The 24,715-nt window shown below is 37.6% G+C and overlaps 1 long non-coding RNA gene across 1 annotated transcript in view; it reads left to right on the top strand.

Annotated features, from left to right (window-relative positions):
- The window catches only part of LOC121030431 (uncharacterized), a 73,962-nt gene that overhangs the window by 23,773 nt on the left and 25,474 nt on the right, over positions 1 to 24,715 (top strand). Inside the window, exon 3 of the long non-coding RNA XR_005790196.1 lies at positions 23,786 to 23,931. This is a non-coding gene — a long non-coding RNA (uncharacterized LOC121030431). The remainder of the gene's footprint in view (positions 1 to 23,785; positions 23,932 to 24,715) is intronic.

Here is a 24,715-nt window from a genome sequence, read left to right as displayed (position 1 = left end):
AAAAATAAATAAACGTTGAAAAAAAAATAAAAAAAAAATGTTTAAAATAAAATTTATTTTGTAAAGCACTGGGAACTTTCCCTTCCCCAAGGACTTAAGCCTGCAGAATGGCTGCCTTTAAACACACGGTGTTTTCTTTCCACCTACAAGGAAATTATTAATCCATGTTCTTCCTAATCCTTCTGCATTGGCTGTTTGTCAGTTGGAAACACTGATAACTCCCATTAGTGAGTAGGTGTTAAAATAGCGCATTTGTTTTAAAAAGAAAAACAAACAGATACACATCTTACAGAGGTCAGCCAGTCACACAATGTACTGTTTGGAAATTTCCATTCACTTATGTTTAGTTTCTATGTATGTTGAGATTAAACTCTGATTCTTCAGGGAACTGTTTTTCAAATTACCCTACTAAAAAAAATAAAGCACCTCCCAATCTATAGCTACTTTGGTGAAAAAAAAAAAAAAAGAAAGAAAAACAAAGCTTGTATCTCTTGATGGATGTTGGAGGGAGATCATGATGTACCTACAATATAAATTTTTTGAAAAAAAAGAAGGTAAGGTAAGCTGGTACACTAAACTAGTGAGTACTTCTCCTATTCTGAAAACTTTGAATCTGTATTTTCTCCTGGATACAAACTTCCTGAGGACTTTCTTGTCTTTGAAGGCACAGGGACAAGTGTTAAGTGTTAAATGAGTTTATCTTTTTTCCTTGAGTTGAATACCTTGGGTACTTAAAATTATAATCTCTCCACAGTCTGAAACCTTCCCACCAAAACAAACAGTAAACAAATAAACAAACTAGCCATCCAGGAAGATTACTAATCTAGTGGGTGACGGGTTCTGTGATTATGTATGTGATTTTGTTCCCTTTAATTTTCTTCCCAGATTTCCTTCTGTAGCATCCCTCTGTATTCTGTAAATTTTGAGTTTCTGCTTCTTTCTGAAGTATCATCAGTTACTGAAATATTATGTCAGTTGGTAACAGATCCTTTCTATCCATATCTTCAACAGGATTCCTAAAGATGGAAAGATTTCCATCCTACTCCCTTTAAGGTATATAATATCAAGGGATGCTTGGGTGGCTCAGCCAGTTGGGTATTCAACTTCGGCCCAGGTCATGATGTCACAGCTCATCAGTGTGAGCCCTGTGTGAGGCTCTGTGCTGACAGCTGAGAGCCTGGAGCCTGCTTCAGATTCTGTGTCTCCTTCTCTCTCTGCCCCTCCCCTGCTTGCACTCTGTCTCTCTCTCTCTCAAACAAACAAACAAACAAAAACTTAAAAAAAATTTTTTTTTTAATTTTTTTTTTCAACGTTTATTTATTTTTGGGACAGAGAGAGACAGAGCATGAACGGGGGAGGGGCAGAAAAAAAATTAAAAAAAATTTTTTTTTCAACGTTTATTTATTTTTGGGACAGAGAGAGACAGAGCATGAACGGGGGAGGGGCAGAGAGAGAGGGAGACACAGAATCAGAAACAGGCTCCAGGCTCTGAGCCATCAGCCCAGAGCCTGACGCGGGGCTTGAACTCACGGACCGCGAGATCGTGACCTGGCTGAAGTCGGACGCTTAACCGACTGCGCCACCCAGGCGCCCCAAAAAAATTTTTTTAAAAAGGTAGATAACATCAAGATGAGTCTTCTATTACCCATCCCCCTGCTCACCATGAGTGAGAAGAAAAAGTATAAAAAGGACACTCTCATTTCTAAGAAATTGTTGGTTCTTGATCTGAGCCTTTACAGACCTCAAAAGAGAAAAACATAACTATAACTGACAATATTCATTTTGTTAAAGAAGAATGTTTCCCAGGGTTATCAATAAGGAGATTAAATAATAGAGAGGAAAGGTAACTCTAAGAATAATGGTGGGGTCATGAGAAACAGAAAAAAGGCAAACAGAAACAGAAAGGCAAATGAATAGTTGTCTTTGTTCTTCTCTGCCTTTGCTTAAATATTGTACAGTCCTGCATCTAGATTCATCACTGTTACAATCAGGACTACACAATTACTTCAGATTCTCCTGAAGCCAAACCTCTAGGCAGATCAACAGTTAAACTGTATTGAAAAACCACAGAAAGTAACATACAAAATCAAACCAAACCCAAATTACCCAAACAAAAAACTATTTAATCAAATGAAATTTTCTCAATTTCTGCTCTTTTGAGTAACTATGTCATTACTTAAACAGCATGCTCCTTTGTATCATTAGTGTGTCTTTGATTGCATCTCTCCATTGGCCTTAATCTTCAAAGATGGTGTTTCATTTAATTTAAAAAGGTTTCAATAGTCCCATCCCCTTATTTTCTAACTGACTGGCTGCTGGGAGAGATTAACTGTTGCCCTAGAAACACTCAAAACATCAATTTCCCTGGAGCAGTATCTCACTAATCTCAGCACTCAAATCACAATGTTTAGTTAGAGCTTGTTCAGTGAGTACTTGAAGGTTGATTAAATGACTATTAAACTTCCCAGAGCAACCAAAGAAAAAGCTCAGAAGTAGCAGATCACCCATGTTGGAAGGCAGTTCCTTCCATTCAGAGATCATCAGTTTTGTCAAGACCACCTAGAAGATGCACAATTATCATTTACTAATGGTAACTGCAGAATTATAGTAATCCCATGCTTAACATAGATATAGCTTCTTTAAAATTTTCTAATATTTCCTAAATGTGGCATTTGATCAAAACATATATAAGTATCCACGTGTACATGCGTGTGTGTGTGTGTGTGTGTGTGCATGCGCTCCATATGTAGACTATCTTTTTCTATTTGCTTACTCTCTCCCTTGTTGAGGTACGTTCCTTCTGTTCTTTGTTTGGTAACTCTGCTGGTAGAGATTTGGCAATTTAGTTTATGTCTCCTGAGGAATGCAGAGAGGACACATAATGGATTTGGAACCTATTTCCAAGGTGTTTGATTTCACCAGGACAGGAATAAGATTGGGTATTTGTAATACAGTTTGACTTACAGGGATTAGACCGTTTTCTGACAGAAAGAAAGCGATAAGAAGGATACAGTTTCAAGTATGACTACAAATGAACATATCTGCTCATAATAATAGTTCCTGGGAGAGGGAAGACCAAAACAAAAATAAAACAAGACACATAACACTATCAACAGCAACAGAAACAAAAACTTGGTTCATAAACCAGGAGTCCAAGATTTTGCAGGATGTCAGTAAAATTCACATGAGTTGCCAAAGGAAATGCCAGTTCATCAGTTTTGAAATGACTTTCCATTACACCATTAACAAATACTTCCAATCCCAGCTTCCAGTCTAGCTTAGTGGAACATATTGCTCTTCTATGAAGGTTTGGGAGACTATGTACAGCATTGCTGTTCGTATTCCCATTTCATGCGTGAAACTGAGGTATAATGGGTCAGTCTATTCCTCTGGGCTTGCACAGTGCCCTGAAGCAAGAGAAGTATAATTATATTAAAGTCTACTTTAAAAATTGTATAATATTTTGAAATATGAGTTCATTGGAAATTTGGGCTGTTATGAATTAAAATCTAACTGGAGTGTTTGAAAATAATTCATATTTGCTTTGCTTTCTATAATTGAAGTTTACATGTAAAATCCATTTTATTTATAACATACTGTGCCTTATTTTTTCACATGGTTGCTAACCATGCACCTTTTGGAATAGTTATGATTTTTAAAATGATAATCCTGAATGGTCTGTTTCTAGGCCTAGGAAAATATTTGGATACTCTTGCTGTGTGATTTAATTTTGCATTGGTTGCAGCTGCTAATTGCAGTCTATTTTCTTCCAGCCAGTGGCCATCAAGATGCCTTTCTAAGATGCCTTAAACCCATGCTTTATTTAAAATGTATGCTTTCAAAGGTGATCATCCACTTTAAAAACAAAAGACACCGAAAATAAGTAAAGATACCACGTCGTTTATTCCATGGAGTATTAAAGCTAGGGGGAGTGTGTGGGGTCCTGCTGTGGGGCTCCTCATCCTTTCTTTTTTAAAGATAAGGATGCTAGGCCTAGTGAGATGGTGCGGCTTGCCAAGGCCACACAGCTAGTTAGCAGGGAGCCAGCACTGGGGCCCACATCTCTTGGCCTGCAGTTGAGACCTTCACTGCTGTATTTCAAAGACACCATATTTAGAGAAGATTGAAATGCTGAAATTTTCTCTCCACATCTGTATTTTTCAGTAAATCAACCTCGGACATGAATCATACTCCCTATTTTCAGTGTTTATCTGAAAAGTCCTGGAATTCTGAACATTTTGAAGTTTGCCTTTCATTAACTACATTGAAAATAATGAAAGAGCCAATCCGACCTCCTGTCCTGAATGTACTGCTCACTCTGATGTATTGGGTTTACAGCAGCTTTGAGCCTCTCTCTTAAACAGCATCCTCTTTAACTTAATGCAAAGTTATTGGGAATTTGCAAATCAGCTGAAATATTTCATAGTTACAACAATGTTATTTAGTGCTCGTCATTAAAAATTCCACAAAGAGGGGCTCCTGGGTGGCTCAGTTGGGTAAGCGTCTGACTTCGGCTCAGGTCATGATTTCAAGGTTGGTTCGTGTGTTTGAGCCCCACATTGGGCTCTATGCTGACAGCTCAGAGCCTGGAGCCTGCTTCAGATTCTGTGTCTCGCTCTCTCTCTGCCCCTCCCCTGCTAATGCTCTGTCTCTCTTTCAAAAATAATAAAATAAACAAAAAAAAAATTACGAAAGAAAATCCACAAAGAAAAAGATACTCACTTATAGCCCCTCTTTCCTCTGGTTATTATAAATAATTTAAATAATGTTAAGATAATGTTCTAAAGTAACATTTCAATTTTCAACATGTGTGACATTTATCATTTCAATGCATAGAAAGGAACACTTGACTCTTGAGGAATATTGCTTTTTCAACTAGTAGGAAGTGCATTACCTTAAGTATTTATACCTGCTTTGGTTCCCTTGAGGATGAGAACACAGTAATTATATTTTTCTTCAGTGCTTACAAGCTGCTAATCCCAGGAATAAACACTTTATGTGCCTCATTTTATTTAATTCTCATGGTTACCTTATAAGATAGTTATTACTATCCTCATTTTACAGATGAAGTAATTAAGGCTGAGGGATTAAGACCACAAAGTCGATAAATGGCAGAACTGTGATAAAATCCAGGCAGTCTCAGTTGTGTTCCTAGCTTTGTGCCAGAATGTAAAATTCTCTGAGGAGGTGACAGCTTCCTAGCCTCAACATTATTTGGTTGCCTCTGTGGTCAGGGAAGACTTCCTGGATGGATAATGACCAGGTTGAGACCTGTGGAAACATCATGGGATAGTGGTTGAAAACCGAGGCTTTAGACACACAGTGCTAAGGCTGGTATCCCTGCTTTGCTACTTACTAGGCTTTAGTCTCCCTATCTGTATAATGAGCAATATATTACTACATATGTCTATAAGTTTGCTATGAGCATGGGATAAGGTAATCCATGTATTTTACACAGTGTTGGGCATGTAATGTGCACTCAGAAAAGCTTAGCTATATATATACTTGATTGGTAACAAAGACAAAAATGAATTTTTGCAGCTCCTGGGTGGCTCAGTTAAGCATCCAATTCTTGATGTCAGCTCGGGGCTTGATCTCAAGGTTGTGAGTTCAAGCCCCACGTTGGACTCCATGCTGGGGGTGAAGCCTACTTAAAAAAAAAAAAAATTCCTAGCCCATTTTCCATATCTCCAAGCCATAAAAATATTCTATGAGAAAAGAAGAACTGAATGATGGTCTGGGGACTAGGGCTGAGAGAGGTTTCTTTCTTCTTTGAGAAGAATGAAACCTTCTTTGCTCAAATGTCAAACCTTGCTTCCAAGAAAATAAAGCAGCCAGTCAGGAGGTGATTATGATATAATAACAAACTAAAACACAGAACATAAACTGGACATGGTCCTAACCTTCAAAAAGCCAAGGAAGAGACTATGTAGCCAGAGATCCCATGAACAGAGGTGCACACAATCATTACATAAATGCACTGTTGGGGGTGAGGTGTGGGATCCTGGGTAGAGACTAAGGAAGTACTGTAGGATAGTGTCCTGGAGATGATGAAACACTTGTTATGTGAAACAAATGGGGAAGACCTATTGTTGAGTCAAAGAAGCTGTTCTCTGTGCCTAGGATATTTATGGCAAAATTTCTGGGATAGGAGTTGCAAAAAAAAAAAAAAAAACAACAAAAAACAAACAAAAAAAAAAACACAGATCTTTCCTAGCACAAATGAAATTTGTTGGCTAAAGTATTGGATGAAATGGCAGCAGTTAGGCAGAGTAGAAACATAAGGTGAAGAGTTCTAAAGGATATGGTTTAAGTATATGGCTCAGGGTCAAGTAATTAGAAAACTAGAGATCTAACCAGGAGGAGGTTTTTTTTTTTAATTTTGTTTTTTAACTTTTATTTATTATTGAGAGACAGAGCATGAGCATGGGAGGGGCAGAGAGAGAGGGAGACACAGAATCTGAAGCAGGCTCCAGGCTCTGAGTTATCAGCACAGAGCCTGACACGGGGCTCGAACCCACAAACCGTGAGACCATGACCTGAGCTAAGACCATGACCTGAGCTGAAGTCGGACGCTTAACTGACTAAACCACCCAGGTGCCCCTAAACAGGAGGAGTTTAGGGTCAGTCTGTGTTTCTCTTTCTCCTTCCTACCTTCCCTTTCTCCCTTCCCCCACCACACACACACTTCTTGGATTATTTATCATATGGAATATTTCTTTATCCCTCCTCTCCCCACTCCCCTTCTCCTTGCTTGACTAACCTATGCAGTCTTCAGATCTCAGCTTTATGTCTTTCTTAAAAAAGGTCATCCCTCACCACGGGCTGGGTTAAGTCTTTTCCTCTGTGTATCAGTGATATCCTCTGCTTAACCCTGTCATATGTTTTTTTTATTGCTGTGTAACAAATTACCACAAATGTAATGGCCTGTGGGTCAGGTATTCTGGATGTTCTGCCCTGGATCTAAGGCTAAGATCAAGATGTTTGCCAGCTGTGTCTTCATCTGGAGGCTGGACTAGGGAAAATTAGGCTTCCAAGATCCCTTAGTTTGTTGGCAGAATTTATTTCCTTGCAGCTGTAGAACTAAGGTCTCTGGGTTTTTTTGTTTATGTTTTTGTTTTTTTTTTTTTTTTAATAGCTATAGGGTGAGACCCACTCTCAAGTCAGGTCTTCGTCATGTGGGCTTCTCTATAACATGGCAGTTTGGTTCTTCAAGACCAGCAGGAAATATGCTTAGATAGGAGCTTATGTAACATTACATAATCACAGGAGTGACTACATATCACCTTTAACTTATCATGTAGCCTAATCAAGGGAGTGACTGTCCCTTCATATTCACTAATTCTGCCCATGCTTAAGGTGATGGGATTATACTGGGTGTGTACACCAGGGGTAGGGGATTTAGGGAGCCATCTCAAATTCTGCCCACCAAAATATCCTTTATCACATTGAATTATAATTGCCAAATTGCTGAGATCCCAGAAAGACTATCTCTCGGTGACCCTGTAGCTTCTGCTTTGCATAGCGCTTGGCAGATATTGGACTCTCAATAGATACTTGCTCAGTCACTTAATAAATGTTGACAGTTCAGTTTGCAAGGTAGAAAGCATGGAGCCTGAAGAGAAAAGATCTTTGTAACCAATATGGTTAGTAGACTCATAGGCGAAAAGATGTTGCTGAATGGGAATAAAGGACAGAGAAATTTTGAACTAAATCCAGAATCTACAGAATCTATTAATGAGGTATTGGGGAGCAAGAATTTCCTGTGCCCTACTAGGTCCTTCTAGATGGAGTAAGAAGCAAATTGACATGAGGCAGATTAATAGGAGAAAATCCCATTCAATTTCCTATATATGGGGAATCCACACAGACATGGAAATTCCAAAGATAGTCAGACAAAATGAGGTATATATGTCATTCTGAACTAAGGAAAAGGAGTAGAGGTCTGGGACTTCAAAGGGAAGGAATGTAATTCACAGGAAGACATAAAAGAGTAAATGTTTGGTAAACTAATGTTTGCTGAGCCACTCAGAAACAATGGGACAGGGGCAGCTCTTGATTTTGGCTCAGTTCGTGATCTCACGGTTCATGAGTCTGAACCCCCTGTTCGTTCGGCTCTGTGCTGACAGCAGGGAACCAGCTTGGGATTCTGTCTCTCTCTCTCTCTCTCTCTCTCTCTGCCCCTCCCCTGTTCTCTCTCTCTCAAAATAAATAAACTTTTAAAATATTAAAAAGAAATGATGAGATATAGAGGATTTTGATCAAACAGGCCCTGCTAAGTTCCTCCTTGTCTATCATATCCATAATAATGTCGTTAGCTCTAGTGATAGCTCTCTTCCTGGAGCAGGTCCTCTAATTAAATTATTTTTAGGCAGTTTTGGGGGAGATAAATAGCTTTTCCTGAATTTGCTGAGTTTTGCTTTTTAATTCAAAATAATGTTCATGCCAAAATGGCCCATCTTAGGATGGCCTGCCTATGGCCCCTACAGAGAATAGTACCATCACTGAAGTGATAGGGAAACTGGATGCTGTATTTTTGGAGGTGGTGATTAAGTGGTACTCAGCAATGTTTGGTTGATGATATTGCACGTGGTGTTGAATGAGTAAGAATAAACAGTTCCCACGAATTGTGCTAATGTTTGGAAGGCCATGATGATAATCATTGCTTAAAAAAATATTTATTTGAGCTTTTCCTCTGATTGAGGCACAAGGGTAAATACTATTGAAGAGTGTATCACAGCTGAACCAAGAAAATATAGGAAATTTAAAGCAGGGAATTGGTTTACTTAGATGATGGGAAAGCTGAAAAGTCAGAGAAGGGACAGTGAGGCTAACCAGAGATTAGCAACCCAGAAAACCACTGCCCTCTAGGGTTCCAAAGGAGGAGATGATCATATAGGAGCTTGGGGGCCAAGGTTATGGAACTGGGATTATAGAGGAAAGTCAGATGCTGGCTGACTCAGAGAAGGAGGAGAAATGCACTGGCTTCTCCCTTCCTCCCACCCTTCAAACCTAGTGTCTCCTATTAATTGAACCCAACTGGAGACAGTAGATGGGGGAGCAGGGGAAATGCAGGCAGCAGGCATCAACCTTCTTTCCCCAGTGTCTCTGGGGATGGGAAGGGGTGGGCATGAGAAATGGAACTGAGGGCAAAAAAGCTCAGGAGCAACACAGGGACATAATGATAAATGACACGAATCTGTCCTCAAGGGGCTTGCATTTTGCTGAAGAGCCACGCATACAAACAACTGTAATAAAGGAGGGAACCACACTTTCTGGAACAGCATGATAATTTTAAAACAACGGAAAACAAACAAAACACAAGTTCTGGTATTCAAAAATGGAGTTTGTACAAGGAATTAAATCCAATATTGATTGGACTTGTATTTCACAGTGTAATTATCAAAAAGTAAATTTTTGAAGAAAATTTGGAATATATGTATGGCTAAGGGCAGATGATTTAAAGAAAACCAGGAAACCCAAAAGCTGTAAGATAGACATTATTGATTATGAGAAATATTTTTAGAATGGCAAAATACCATAAAACCATGAATAAAGTCAGAACATATATGATAAATTGAGAAATGGAACACAGAGTCAATACCTATAATGTACATGTATAATGTTTTCCTACAAAGTAAGAAAAGATGAATAACTAAATAGAAAGGTGAGCAAAAATATTAGCAATTCACACAACAAAGTTGTGAGACGATGATTCAATTTTTGTAAAGCAAGACATTATAAAAATCCTACATGTGTGATATATGTGTAATGTGAAAGATTGCATAAATGGCTGGCTTCTTACACTAGTTACTGGAAGGGAGGAATATTGGGGTGTGGGTTGGAGGCCCAAGTAATGGGAAAATAAAAAGGAGTGTGTGAGAAAAATTTGAACAACACAATTCAGCATATACATGGTCCCATTCTGGTAAAATTATTGAAGTCTATGGCTGTACATGTATGTGTATATACTACTTCCACTGCTCCCACCCAAGTCCAGGCACCATCAGCTCTCACCTGAATTCCTGCCAGAATCTGTTTTCTGATTTCGTCTTCCATGCTTGCCTTCTTCTTCTTTGTTTTTTTTTTTTTTTAAGAGATTTATTGTCAAATTGGTTTCCATACAACACCCAGTGCTCATCCCAACAGGTGCCCTCCTCAATACCCATCACCCACCCCCCATCAACCCTCCATTTGTTCTCAGTTTTTAAGAGTCTCTTATGTTTTGGCTCCCTCTCTCTCTAACCTTTTTTTTTTTTTCCTTCCCCTCCCCCATGGTCTTCTGGTAAGTTTCTCAGGATCCACATAAGCGTGAAAACATGGTATCTGTCTTTCTCTGTATGACTTATTTCACTTAGCATAACACTTTCCAGTTCCATCCACGTTGCTACAAAAGGCCATATGTCATTCTTTCTCATTGCCACGTAGTATTCCATCAACTGATGAATGGATAAAGAGATTGTGGTTTATATACACAATGGAATACTACATGGCATGCTTGCCTTCTTAAGGCACAGTGTCTGCACAGCAGCCAGAGTGGTTCTTTGGAATGCTAAATGAGATCAGGATCCTCCTGTTACCAGTACTCTCCTGAGGTTTTCCATCTCACTCAGCGTAGGACCTGGCCCCTGTAACTTCTCTAACCTCATGTCATTCTCTTTCCCTCAGGACATTCCAGCCACACTGGTCCTCACTGCTTTTCAGACGTCCTGAATGCCATCTCACCTCACAGCTTTAGTACTTGTGGTCCCCCTTTGCCCAGAGGTCTCCATCTTCCTGCCTTCACCTCCATGCTTCTGCTTAAATGTTGCTTCCTTAAAAAGGATTTTCCTGATGACCCTACCCAAAATAGCATCTTTACTCTCTGACACTAATACCCTTCTTTATTTTTCATTATAGCATCTGTTAGCTCCCGACATATGACTAGAATATCGGCATCTTAGGACATAGTCTTTGTGTCACATGACACACAGTAACCACTCAAAGTTATTTGCTGAATGAATGAATAAATCAATGGTGATGTTTGGGCAAGGATGGTCACAATTATAGGTTTCAGGTGCTTTTTGTTTCTTCTTTATAATCTTCTCTATTGCTTAAGTAACAGGATTCTTAAACATTATTTTTCCTCATTGACAAATCAGGGGATTTGGCTTGTGTTTATAGGTGTCTGACAGGTTTAGAAGAAGTCTAAAGAAAAATGAATTTATTGCCTTTTCTCTTAGAAATGCAGGATTATTAATAATCTCTGTAGCTTTCATTTTTTCCACAGAACTTCAAGATGTTGTTTAGCTATTTCCTTGTTTATTTTTTAGACATGGGCAGAAAGTCGTATATCCAGGATCTTAGCTCCTACACCAAATATATGTGCCCTGCATCTTACTGTTTACTGCAGTGGAGATGAACGTATCTTGTCCATGTCAGAAAACTAATCACTATGTTTGCTGTAGTACTTAGGGAAAAGTAGGCTGATGTTTCAATTTACTTTGAAGTGCATGAAAAAAAGCAAGATGGATTAATGAGTGGAGGGATGGATAGATATGGAATGAAACAAGGTAGTAAGAGATTATGTTAGAATCGAGGTAGTGAGGATGTAAGTCTTCCCTGTGAAATTTTTTCAACTTCACAAATATTTGAGAAATTTCATAATAGAATTTTTGAAAAATTAAATAGAATATAAACAGTATAATATTCAAGGCTACTTATCTCTTTTTGATGAGAGAGAAAAAGGGGATTTAGGTATTCTGATGAAAGCATTGAATAATGTTCTTAGAGATAATAAATATTTTAGCCCATTTATTGTCTTACATAGATTTGTGGTTGTGTAAACCACATTTGTTTGATTGGAAAAAGTTCATTTTGATCATTTGGTAGTATGGTTTTATCAAACATCTTTTGTACTTCAAGCATGTATAGAAGAAGCAGTGAGAGTCTGGTCTTTTCCATTAATTAGGGCTTTCAGAAGCTTACTGAAAAACACCCTTCTAAACATGACAAGCCATTGAGAGCTGTTGCACGGAACTACAATTAGCACTGTTAATAATAGCTCTTCCAGGAAAAGAATTTAATGACTGTGCAGAACCAAAAAATCTAAATAAAGTATCATTGTGTATATCACTTTAGTGTGCTCTTTGTTTTTCATGAGGTAAATAGGCAGAAAAAAAATGGTCTCAATGCTAAATACTATTCTAAAACACTAAAAACACATTCATTCATTTCAATGTTCATTACACAGAGGCCTTAGAGAGGCAGGGACAGAATTTCAACGCATGGTCTCCCCCTTTTCCTCCCCCTTTTCTTCTCCCTCTCCTCAGATCCTCTATCTCCATCTCCTTCTTGTTCTCTACCCTCTTTTCTCTCTTTTTGTCCCCGCCCCCTTGTCTTCCTCTTCCTTCTTTTCCCCTTCTTGCCTCTTTTTCTTTCTGTTCCCATTCTCCTTCTGCCTTAGGCTGCCAGAGAGAGGTGCTAGGCCATTCCTACATGCTCATTTCGTCTAGTTATAAGATTATGCTGAGGTAGTGTGGGGAGGGTTATTAGATTCTCTAAGATATATAAGCTACGTATTTTTTTTTTTCAACGTTTATTTATTTTTGGGACAGAGAGAGACAGAGCATGAACGGGCGAGGGGCAGAGAGAGAGGGAGACACAGAATCGGAAACAGGCTCCAGGCTCTGAGCCATCAGCCCAGAGCCCGACGTGGGGCTCGAACTCACGGACTGTGAGATCGTGACCTGGTTGAAGTCGGACGCTTAACCGACTGCGCCACCCAGGCGCCCCTAAGCTACGTATTTTTAATTGTTGGTTATACTTTTCAATTTCTCCATTTTTTTTCCTACTAGGTCTCTGATTTGTCAAGAGATGTATTTAAATTTCATGATATAAATGTATTTTTAGTCAGGTTCCCCTTCCATTATAACAGTTTTTGCTTTATGTGGTGTAGCACCTATGTCGACTGATGCATTCATACAATGCATTCTTTTGTATCTTTTATGATAATGTGACTTCCCTTCTTATCTAGCTCAGTGCTTTACCCTGCTTATCCAGTTTAAGACAATACCTTAAGTTCTGTGTTGTCTGATATTAACATTGCTATTCCTCTTTTTTGTTGTGCTTGAATTTGCCTGGTATTTTCTTACCTATTCCTTTATTTCCAGTTTTCTAATTATTTTATTTTAAATAACTTTCTCTAATTTTTTTCTTCTTTTTTAATCCAAAATGACTGACTCTTCTAATGGACGTGTCCAATCCGTTGACACTGAGCATATTGACTTATTTGTTTTCCTTTATTTTGCTCTTATTTTAATATTATGTTTAAATTATTCTCATTTCTCTGGTTTATTCAAGTTAGTATTCATTCCAATCCCTTTCACTTGACCTTATGGACCCCTCTTCTGCTGCTCAAAGCCAGATATACATTTTTCTTCTACTGTTTAAAAACAAGATACATTTTTTTAACTCAAAGTTAGAGGAACTATATTGACTCACAGAAGATGGAAGTCCAAGAGGCACAGAAGGATGAAGAAACTGAAATCTTCACTAGACTTTTGTTTTCTCTCCCTCTTGTTCCTCCCTGCTTTTTTCCATTTTTTTCCAGTTTTATTGAAGCATAACTGACAAATAAAATTGTGATATATTTAAAATGTACAATGTGATGATTTGATGTACATATAATTGTGAAAGGAAATACCAGGTTTTTTTCCCCAAGGAGGCTTCCCTCCTAATTATCATCACCCTAACTTTAGCATACTTTCACTTGCTCCTTTTCTCTTTCATCCCACCAGATGAGATGTTTGGAATGTTTTTATTACCCAGTTTCTCCACCCTAATCCTACCCTGCCACTATCCCCAACTTCTAGGTTTTGGTGAGATAATTAAATACCTTTCTTCTAAACTGATTCAACTTTCATTTCAAGAACTCTTCTTTAGTACTTTTAAAAACACATTCCCAGACAGCCTACCAATATCTATTTAGACTTCAATATATATTTAGATTGTGTGTGTGTGTGTGTGTGTGTGTGTGTGTGTGTGTGTAGTCTACTAAAGTGCTTTTCAACTGTTTTTGTCCAACTTGTCATAAATCTCCTCAGCAGCTCTATTTGACTGGGTTCCTATATTCTTTTATCTTTCTCTTTCAGGTTGTTATTTTGTTATTCTCACAGGTTGTTACTTTTCTTTATGTAGACCTGGGTAGAGTATTGGAGGTTCCATGAATGATGGGAACCAAAGCATTACCTGCCTAACCCCCTGGGGAATTGTGTAGAAAGTACACAGCCAGACCATCTAGACAGCAGAGAGAATCTTACTGCTCCTTTTTCTACTCACACCATCCTACCTTCAGAAAGAGGGAAGTCTCAGCCTACAAGATACAGTCCTTGGGCTCCATAGGGGTCAGACTGAGAACCCCCACATCGGACCACGTCATCCTCAGATGCTTGGGTTCACAGAACTTTGAAGCTATCCCCGGTGTTCATCAAGTGCAAACTTCATCTTGAGAGTCTCTGAGGTTGGTTTCAAACTCAGGCTTGCCCATGTTGGAAGAAGCCCCACATTTTCTCCTCTGCCAGGATCATTTCACAACTGAAAATCTTACTTACACTCAATGGCTCACCACCAACAACTGCTGCTTGGCTCAGGATAGACACATAGGTTTAACCTAGAAATGGATAGGAAATAAGACATTCACATTTGACTTTTATTCTCCCAGAATTCTCTTAAAACAGAATTCTAGTTTTTAAACATTAATTTTATAAATCACTAGAATGTCCTTAAAATGGGGAAGTAGAAATGAAGAAGGTCAGGATTTGGTCATATATAGATTGTGATAAGAATTATTTTTATTGACTGTCCAAAATTCTTCCAGTATCCACTGTTCTTCCCTTCAACCAGGTCATGCAGTTTCAGCCTTGATAAATTGAACTTAAGAATTATTGAACTCAAGAATATTTCTTTTGCAAATAACAGAAAAATATAATGAGGCTTACATAAAAAATAGTATTTGCTAGTATAACTGTCTTGAGCCAAAGAGACTTTGGGGAAAATAAGTAGAGGTATATCCAACTTTGGATAGCTGGATGAGCAATTATGTCATTAGTGACTAGTTTCTACTTAGTTTCTATTACTTCTATGGCAAAACAGTTTCTTTTCAAGATTGTAAGATCTCTGCCAACAAATCCCAGGGATAAAGGTCTTCATGGTCACATCCAGTGGCAGAAAGTATGTCTTTCCATTAGCTCTCTGAGAAAAGTATGTAAACTTCTTTCTCAGAAACCCCCAGCAAACATCAACCACATATCATGTTCCTTATTTGGATCATACCCAGAAACGGACAAACATCTGCCCTCTTCAGTGACTTGCACATAAGTGATCAAGGTCTCACACACACATTAATGTAGGGACACAAACAGTGTCCACCTTGACAATCCTCTCTTGTTAAGGTCATCAAAGATTTTCATTTTTTTTCCTGCTACATCTAGTGATCAATTCTCAGTCCTCATTTTACTTGATTTATTAGTATCATTTGACTCATTAGTATCAATTGATCATTCCCTGAAACACTTTCTTTCCATATCCTCTATGACTCTGCTCTCCTAGTTTTCCTTCTACCTCACTGGCTGCTCCAATTTAGTCTCCTGTGCTGGTTCTTTCTTCACATCATATAGCCTTGGAAAAAGTCTTTAAACCTCTTTTCTGTATACGCTCACTGCCTTCAACCTGGTCTCATCCAGTTTCATATCTTTATATATGATCTTTATGAACTGTGTGTAATCAACATCATCATCTTCAGTAACAAAATATACCAAATCAACATTGTCATTCTTATCACTTAATGCCAGAGAAATGTTATCTCATTTACTTCTGACAGAACTTCATCATGTATGTAGATTGGGTTATTGTCTCCATTTCACAGGTGAGAAGACAGACTGATGACAATGTAAGTAACTAGGGTGTGGTCACAGAGAAAGTGGTAGAGCCAGACCTTGAACTGAGATAGGTGGATTCCAGAACCATTCTTAACCACCATGCATTACTGCCTCCACAGTGTCAATAGCTTCTTGATATGCAGCACCTCTGAAAGACATTCCTTTGCTTTTCATACCACTATCTGAATTTACTATGGTGCCGTGTTCTCAGAAGGTTGTTTCTCTGCTGGTAAGGATTTCCTACGATTTTAAAATTTCCGCTGTCTCAAATTATTTCAAAATTTTTAGTAGTGAATTTTCCTGCTACCAGGAAAATTTTGGAAGCCAAACTTCTAGTAATTCTATTTTCTTAAAGAAAGACTGTGAATTGACATTAAAAGAAGCCTATAATACTCTTTGAAGCTTTTCTTTCCCTGGCTAATGCCTTTTTTATTTCTGTCTTTCTCCATCATCTTCCTGGAATAATACCTTTATAAAATAAAACATAAAAAATCAATACAATATAATACATAAAATAATAAAAACATAACAGTATAAAATAAAATACCTTGTTTTATTGCCCTCCATTGGTAATCTGAATTCCAGCTTCCCAATTCCACTGAAATTACCACTGTATTACTTTTCACCTCAATCGCCAAATCCAAGTAACATTTTTCAGGCACTGTTTTCACTCAGTTTTTCTGTGGCATTTAACAGTGTTGATTATTTCCTCCTTTAAATTACTTTCTCCCTTGACTTCCATGACAACATAAAGTGGATTTCTTCCTGTTTCTGTGACATCTTCTTTAGAGCACCCCTTGCTTGAAATATGATTAACTTTGGTTTTCTCCAGGGTTGATTCTCTTCTCATTATATTCTCTCCCTCAATAATGTCATCTGTCTCTGAGTATAATTTAAAAACAGAGAACCCTAAATAGGTATCTTTAGCTGGGAGTCTTCTAAGTCCTTCAGTCAACATGCCCAGAGCTGAACAATGTGCCTCCCCTTTCTCCACTCCGAAACTGTTCCACTTTTCTTTTCCCTGTCTGCCTTACTGATATGCCACCACTGCTATCCAAAGTCCAACACATTCTAAGTTATCCAGTGCTTCCTCTGTTCTCTCACTTTCAAAACCAAGGTGGTCAATCATGTCATATATCAAGTCTGTCTTCTCTGCAGCATCACCAGTGGCCTTGTTAGTTTAAGCACTGTTCACTTGCAGCCTGAACTACTAAAATAGGTTGCTATTTGATCTTCCTGATTTCAGACTTGCCCCTGCAAATTTTTTCCCCATGTTGTTACCAAAGTGACCTTTCCAAATATCAAATCTGACCATGTCATTCTCCAGATGAGTTCCCTCAGTGACTACTTGATGCTTAAAAGAGGAGGTTCCAGCTCAATAAAATCCTTCCTAATCTGGTCCCAGCCTACTTCTCCACCCACATTTCTTTCAACTTCTCACTTCTTAACTTCTTCCTTTTCTTTTTTTCTTTCTCCTTTTTTCATGCTTCTTCCCCTTCCTGCCTTTATCTTCTTTTCCTGTCTATACCCTCCTCTTCTTCCTTTTCTTTCAGTATTGCATTGTTTGTAGTTCTCCGAAGATGACAAGGTTGTTTTCTAGGTCTAGACCATTTGAAACACTTTCCCCATCCATTGAGCTCCTATTCATCCTATGAAGGCCAGTTCACATATTATTCCTTCCAGTTTCTCCAAACTGAATTCATTATTGCCTTCGTTGTACCACTTTTGTAGTGTGCCCCTATTTTATTATACATAAAGCTATCTAGTTACAACTTGTTTGGATTCTGAGGCTCTTATTGAATTGTAAATTTCCTAAAGATGGAAATTCTGTTTTTATTATCTTTTTATCTCCTATTTCAATATTCAGCATATAACAGAAGGTCAGCATTTGTTGAGCTGGCTTAACTGAAACCATCAGGTAGACGGTTTCTTTTGGGATATTAATAGTTATTGTAGAAATGATATTGTACACTTTAATATCACCTTACTGTGTATGGTGCATTCCTGAGCAACTTTCTATTAAGCCTAAGTAATTGTCACCATAAGTTAAGCGTATAAGGAGTCACATTTATTATTCCATAGCATTGAGATGCCATTTAGCATTATTAACAAAATACATGTTATTTGATGCTAATATCCTTAAAATTCTCCACATGGAAAATCATTTCTATTTTCTCATGGAAGTGACAGCAAAGGCAGTACCATCAGGAATAACATTAATAGCTGAATCCAAATAAACTTGATTACATCATTCTCAAGGAATCTAAATTTCATATTCTTGAGTCATCTATTTTTTCAGTTTCAGATTTATGGCACGTATTGAGATAGATTATTTAATAATGACAAAAGAATTATTCTGATTGTTATGAGAAAGAGCTCAGCTAAGTTTAGCTTTTAAAAACAAATTTAAGAGCTGTGGAACAATGAAACTTGCAAATTCATGTAATCTGTTTTATAGTTAGGGCATACCAAAAATTAATTGATTCAGACTTTGTCTCCCAATAGTTCTGTTCTTCAGTTTTGTCATGTCTGTCGAACCTTGAAAACTGGAAAGAAATAGAATATGGTCATGGAAATTTAGCTTTCCATAAATGAATAAGATTTTTATCACATGTTAATTTTTTTCCTCTTTTAAAGCTTGGTTTATGATGAGAAATATTTATAAAATTAATTCCTATGTAACTATTTCTGTATTATTTGTAAATCATAAATGCTTTTTTTTAAAAATTGAGGTGAAATTCACATGACATAAAATTGACCTTGTTAAAGTGAACAAGTTAAGTGGCAACTAGTACCTTCATGGTGGTGTGCAACCACCACCTCTGTATAGTTTCAAAACATTTTTATCACGCCAAGAATAAATCCTGGATATATTAAGCAGTTGCTTTTCATTCTCCCCTGCCCCATATGCTGGTGACCACCAATCTGCTTTCTGTTTTTTATGGATTTACCTAGTCTAGCTATTTTGTATAAATGGAGCCATGCAATGTGTGGCCTTCCATGCCTGGATTCTTTCACTTAAATGTTTTTGAAGGTCATCTATGTTATAGCATGTATCAGTACTTCATTTTCTTTTCATGGCTGAATAATATTCCATTGTATGTACATACCACAATTTGTATATCCATGTATTCACATTTGGGTCATGTTCATCTTTTGGATATTGTGAATAGTACTGCTATGAACATTCATGTACAAGAAATTGTTTGAGTACCTATTTTCTATGGATTGTTGTATTTTTGATGAGGATGTCAGAGCCAGTCTCCTGAAATTTGGGAAGCTGTTTGCAAATCTGACTGAATCTAGATAATATTTTATCCCAGGATGTATATTTAAAAACTAAATTCTAAAGCTTTGAGCTTTTATCTCTCAAAACTGACTACCCCTGTTCCTGGTTGGAGGGAGGGTGTTGTATATCTGGACTGACAGTCATGGAAAATTCAATTCAATTGTTCATATTTGTTGAATTTCTGGAATAGAACTGCAAAATACATCAGGTACATTCAGTTCGGAGTATAAAAATAAATTTCACTTTCAAAAAGCTTGTATATAGTGGGACAGATACTCAAATAACTCCTTGGGATGCTGCTATGCACTAGAGTTTTCCAGGATGCTGTGGAGTAGGAAGGAGGAGCACCTAATCCAATACGGACAAGCCCATCAGACTTCCCAGAAGTGAAATATGAACTCTTTCCAGATGTTATGAAGGTGAAGTAAAGATTTCCTGAATCAATGCTTCTATCCCTAAAGGTCGATATTGTACCCTTCCTTGAATATTTTTGTGTAAAACTGTATACATTTGGATTGAAGGTACAGAGAAAAAGGTACATAAAGACAGAATCAAACTATACATTTGCTTTGTGAAATGCTTTTTGCACTTCACTATTCTATGTCTTTCCTTAGACATACAAATCAGCTGAGACTGATGATGTATGAGTTATCCTGGTGAAGGAAAGAGAGAGGTTATTTTATGCAATGAATGGCAGCATAGGTAAAGTTATGGAGATGGGAAAGAGCATGGCATATCCTCAACCTCCAGATAATTCAGTTTTTCTGTGTAGGGAATCTGAAACTAGCATTGAAACTTGATAGAGTTGTAATGGAAAAGATTAATATGTCTAGACAATCTATAACTAGATTTGAATTATTTTAGGATTATCAAACTTACTTTATAAGGCCTTTGTACTTTACTTATTTACTTCTCATGTTTCCCTTTTAGGTTCTTAATGAAGCTTCATTTAAAACAGATTTTAACTTTCCCCAGGAGCTATCATTTCATTTTGTTTGTTTAACCAAGTATGGCCCTGAATTGTGAGCAGTTATCCAAAATTTTGGTTCAACATTGATTATTCAGTGACTATAGTTGAAGCACTGTGATAAAGTGCTGGAGACAAACAGATGTATAAGACAACATTCATGTCCTAATGGGATCATAGTCTAGTGGAAGATCTACAGATATGTATATATAAATATATATATTACACAGATAATTTAGAACTGTACATCAAGACTTTTAGCCTTTGGACTGATGAGGTCAGCGAAGATTTCTTGACATTTAAATGAATAAAAATTATCTAAGATAAAAAGTGTGGACAGAAAATTTCAGGCAAAGGATCAAGCAAAGGAAAGATTGTTGGGTTTACAAAACTGCATGTAATTTTGTCTTTTTGGAGCTTAATAGGGTGCATTGTGTTAGAAGAGAAAGAGGTGAAACAATGAGGGTCCTAGTGTGTGGTGTTAAAGGGCTTTTATTTGATCCTTTCCTAGATGAGAAGCCACTGAATGATATTTAAGGCAGACAGACATGGTCAGGGAGTGTATGTAGATTTGAGGAGGGCAGATTACGGTTGGGGAGGCCAGTTAACGAGCCATTACGATAGTATAGTTGTGAGAGATCCTGGAGCCTCAACAAGAGCAATAGATGCAGAAGGGTTTGGGAGGGAGGGTACTGAATTAATAAATATTTTAGGAGTAAAATGAGAAGAACTTAATGGTAAGAGGAAATAATGCCTAGGAAAGAGGAGAAACAATGGGTATGCCAAAACTGCCAATGCCATTTGGTGAAATGCCTGTGCTACTAGTTAAAATAGCTAAGATAAAGTAAGAAAATTTGGAGGTGGGGGCAAAATGGTCAATGCATTTCATCCATTAGGAGCACCCAAATCATCTCTTAATGGACATGTGGTTCACAGTTTGAGGGCAGGTTAAAGCTGGAAAGGAAGATTAGGAAATGATGTTGAAAACATTACTCAGAGAAAATATAGAAAATTAGAAGAGTGATGATCTGAGGATGGAATCATGGGGAAATAGAGTAGTTAGCTTATGAAAAAGGAAATATAATTATGTAAGAATTACATAATGACCAGAATTTTCAAAATAGAAACAGGAGTGAGTGTCGAAAGAGTCAAGTAGGGGCAATTAAGTGGCATGGGGGAAGTTCACTTAAGACTGAAGACCATGGGCATGGGTGGTTCAGTCAGTTAAGTGTGGACTCTTGATTTCAGCTCAGGTCATGATCTTGTGGGTTGTGAGTTCGAGTCCCACATTGTGCTCTGCGCTGACAGTGGGGAACCCGCTTGGTATCCTCTCTCTCCCTCCCCACTCTTAAAATAAATAAATAAAAATTAAAAAAAAAATACTGAAGACCAAAAACATCCTTTGGAAGTACCCCAGTAGCTGAGAATTCTTACGTGAAGTCCAAATAGGCTAAGGCCATTGGTAATGATAATGACGTGATAAAATCATAAATAAGGGTGGCTAATATTTATGAAGACTTGCCATACACTAGGCACAATTATAAACGTTTTATGTGATTTATCTCTAAGATTCTTCATTTGGACTTGAGTTTATTTTAGACCTAGCTTTCCAATGTCACCTGGAATTCTCTATGGTATGAAGTCCTCTTTGGTTCAGTTACATTGTTGGTTCTAACACATTTTGTTCTGTTTGGCTAGACTGAAGCATATGGTAACTAGTGCGGTTCTGCTTCCTACACTGTTTTGTTTCTCATTTTGAGTCAGGGGTTAAAGGATATCTCTCATTCATGAAATAAACACATAATGTTTTAGGTTCTGGAAATACAATGATGTACTGCAATGTTTTCAGATTTGAGGAGCTCTTGTTTAAGTGTCAGAATTTTTACATTGTTTCTTTTCTCCTGAAACACATAATTCTGTTCCATTTACTCCACATAATTTTATCCTAATGTAATATATTTTTGCTTGAAAATCTTTTATTGATCAGCCTATTATACTTTACTCCAAAAAAGTGTATTAAAAAGATGCTTCAAATGTTAATGTTTCTGTATTATGTTGCATTATAATTATTGTTTTTACACAATTGATTAGTGCAAAATAATTACATTACAAATTTTGATAAATTACTAAACACAGAAAAGCTTTATTGAAAATAGATATCTTAACATAGATTTGTGTATTTTTTCAATTATTAAATTATTAATGATAAATATCATATATTGCTCTATTGAGGCTGGTTTAAGCATCAGTTTATTCTTATATAGATCAGCATTTTTTTCAAACTTGTTGAACTTAGGACGCTTTTACACTCTTAAAAATTATTATTTAAAAATTTTTAAAAATGTTTATTCATTTTTGAAAGAGAGAGAGAGAGCATGAGCAAGGGAGGGACAGAGAGAGGGGGAAACAGAACTTGAAGCAGGCTTCAGGCTCTCAGCTGTCAGCTCAGAGTCTGATGCGGGGCTTGAATTCAAGAACCTCGAGATCATGACCTGAGCCGAAGTCAGACACTTAACCCACTGAGCCACCCAGGTGCCTCTATGCTCTTAAAAATCATTGAAGCCTCATGGGCAGGGGTGGCAGAGGCAGCAGGAGGACCTGCTGGTGACCTTCACTCTCTTGAATCACTTCCCTAGTCACCTGCCTGCCCCAGGAACCAGGGTGGACCCCTCACACCCAATACTGAGCTTTGATCCATTTTCTGATCCATTTTCTCAAGGGCTCCTTCCCCAAACAGGGCAGCCCTCTGATTTCCCCCTCATACCCTCTCCCCACACTCTCTTTTTAAGGCCACCTGGAATTTTAAAAAAGCAGCAGTGTTAGTTAGGATTGGGGGGCAGGATGGGCTTCTGATTTCCCAGAAGGCAGAGTAGGAATAAAGCTGGGGTGGCAGTCCTCTACCTACCTTACTTTCCCACCCCAGGAATTCCTGAGTGTCCAGGGCCTGAGTCAGAGGGAAGCCTCCCAGCCCATCACCATCCTGCAGGAAGACTAAGATGGAAAGACAGGGAAATAAAGAAGCATGTTGCCTTGCTGAAAAAAAATTATTGATACCCTCAAAGAGCTTTTGTTTATGTGGGTTTTATCAATATTTTCTGCATTAGAAATTAAAATTGAGAAATTAAAAATATTTATTTACTAATTAAAAAATAAAAGTCAGAAACCCATTACATATAACCATAACTAACATTTTTAAAGACATATTTTAAAAAAATAGTGAAAATATTGGCATTATTTTTCATATTTGCAAATCTGATGCCTTACTTTACAAAGGCAGCTGGGGAAGAGGGGTGGTGCCTGGGTGGCTTATTCAGTTAAGCATCCAGCTCTTGATTTTGGCTCAGGTCATGATCTCACAGTTGTGTGAGATCAAGTCCTGTGTTGGGCTCTATGCTGACAGTGTGGAGCCTGATTGGGATTGTCTCTCTCTCTCTCTCTCTCTCTCTCTCTCTCTCTTTCTGTCTCTCTCCCTCTGCCCCTCCCCTGCTTGTGCTTACATGCATGTGCACGCCCTGTCTCTCTCAGAATAAATAAATAAACATTAAAAAAATAAAATAATTAAAAAACAGAAAGGCAACTGGGTTCTCATATCTACTTATGCATCTTTTGCAGTATGTTGTTCTGATTGAAACCTGTGAAGAAAATCTAGCTGCATGAAAATGTGTAGCTGGAAAAGGGAGGATTTGACGGACACCTGAAAGAATCTCAAGGACTCGTAGGTGTTTTTGGACTGCATTTTGAAAATGACTGATATAGATGTAAGTGCTAAAAAAGCTTTGTTCCCATAAAAGTAGGTGAAAATGGAAAGAATAGTGATAACAGCTACACACTTAAAAATATCCATTATACATGTTCCTGTTGTCAAATGCTATTTTCAATTGCTAACAATCAAGTCCTCTTCCAATTTTGTTGGAAAGTGATTTGAATTTGCAAACGAATTTGTTACTTAATCTTAGAATCATTTATTTTCTCAATATTTGGGAAATACACCAAAAGGATCTTTTGAAGAATTAACAAATGGCAATTAATCAGGGATATTACTCTTTCTCTTAGACATACCCTATTTGGGTTTTTAACATAGAAAGCATTGGAAAAATGGAAGTGTTGTCAATTTCAATACAGCTTTAATAATAGAGTGTGCTAATGTAAAATGTTTGTATGTAGTGACAATAGCATATGTGTGTGTGTGTGTGTATCCCACCCCGCCCTACTCCCACTACTTAATTGTTGGGAGTTCCAATTAGTTTATTCAATTCATTGAAAATGTCAAGTCAGGGCTCCTGGGTGGCTCAGTCAGTTAAGCGTCCAACTCTTGGTTTCAGTTCAGGTCATGATCTCACAGTTTGTGGGTTTGAGACCCATATCAGGCTCTGTGCTGACAGCACGGAGACTGCTTGGGATTCTCTCTCTCCCCTCTTTTTCTGTCTCTACCCCATTCATGTGCACTCTCCCACTCTCCAAATAAATAAACTTTAAAAAAAAGAAGAAAAAGAAAATGTCAAGTCAATCATTTACATCAGATTTAGTCTTTTAGTCATTTTA

The sequence above is a fragment of the Herpailurus yagouaroundi genome, unplaced genomic scaffold, assembly GCF_014898765.1.
Source record: "Herpailurus yagouaroundi ecotype Mexico unplaced genomic scaffold, PumYag 28, whole genome shotgun sequence".
Classification (NCBI taxonomy): Eukaryota; Metazoa; Chordata; class Mammalia; order Carnivora; family Felidae; genus Herpailurus; species Herpailurus yagouaroundi.
This window is presented reverse-complemented; position numbering and strand designations above follow the sequence as displayed.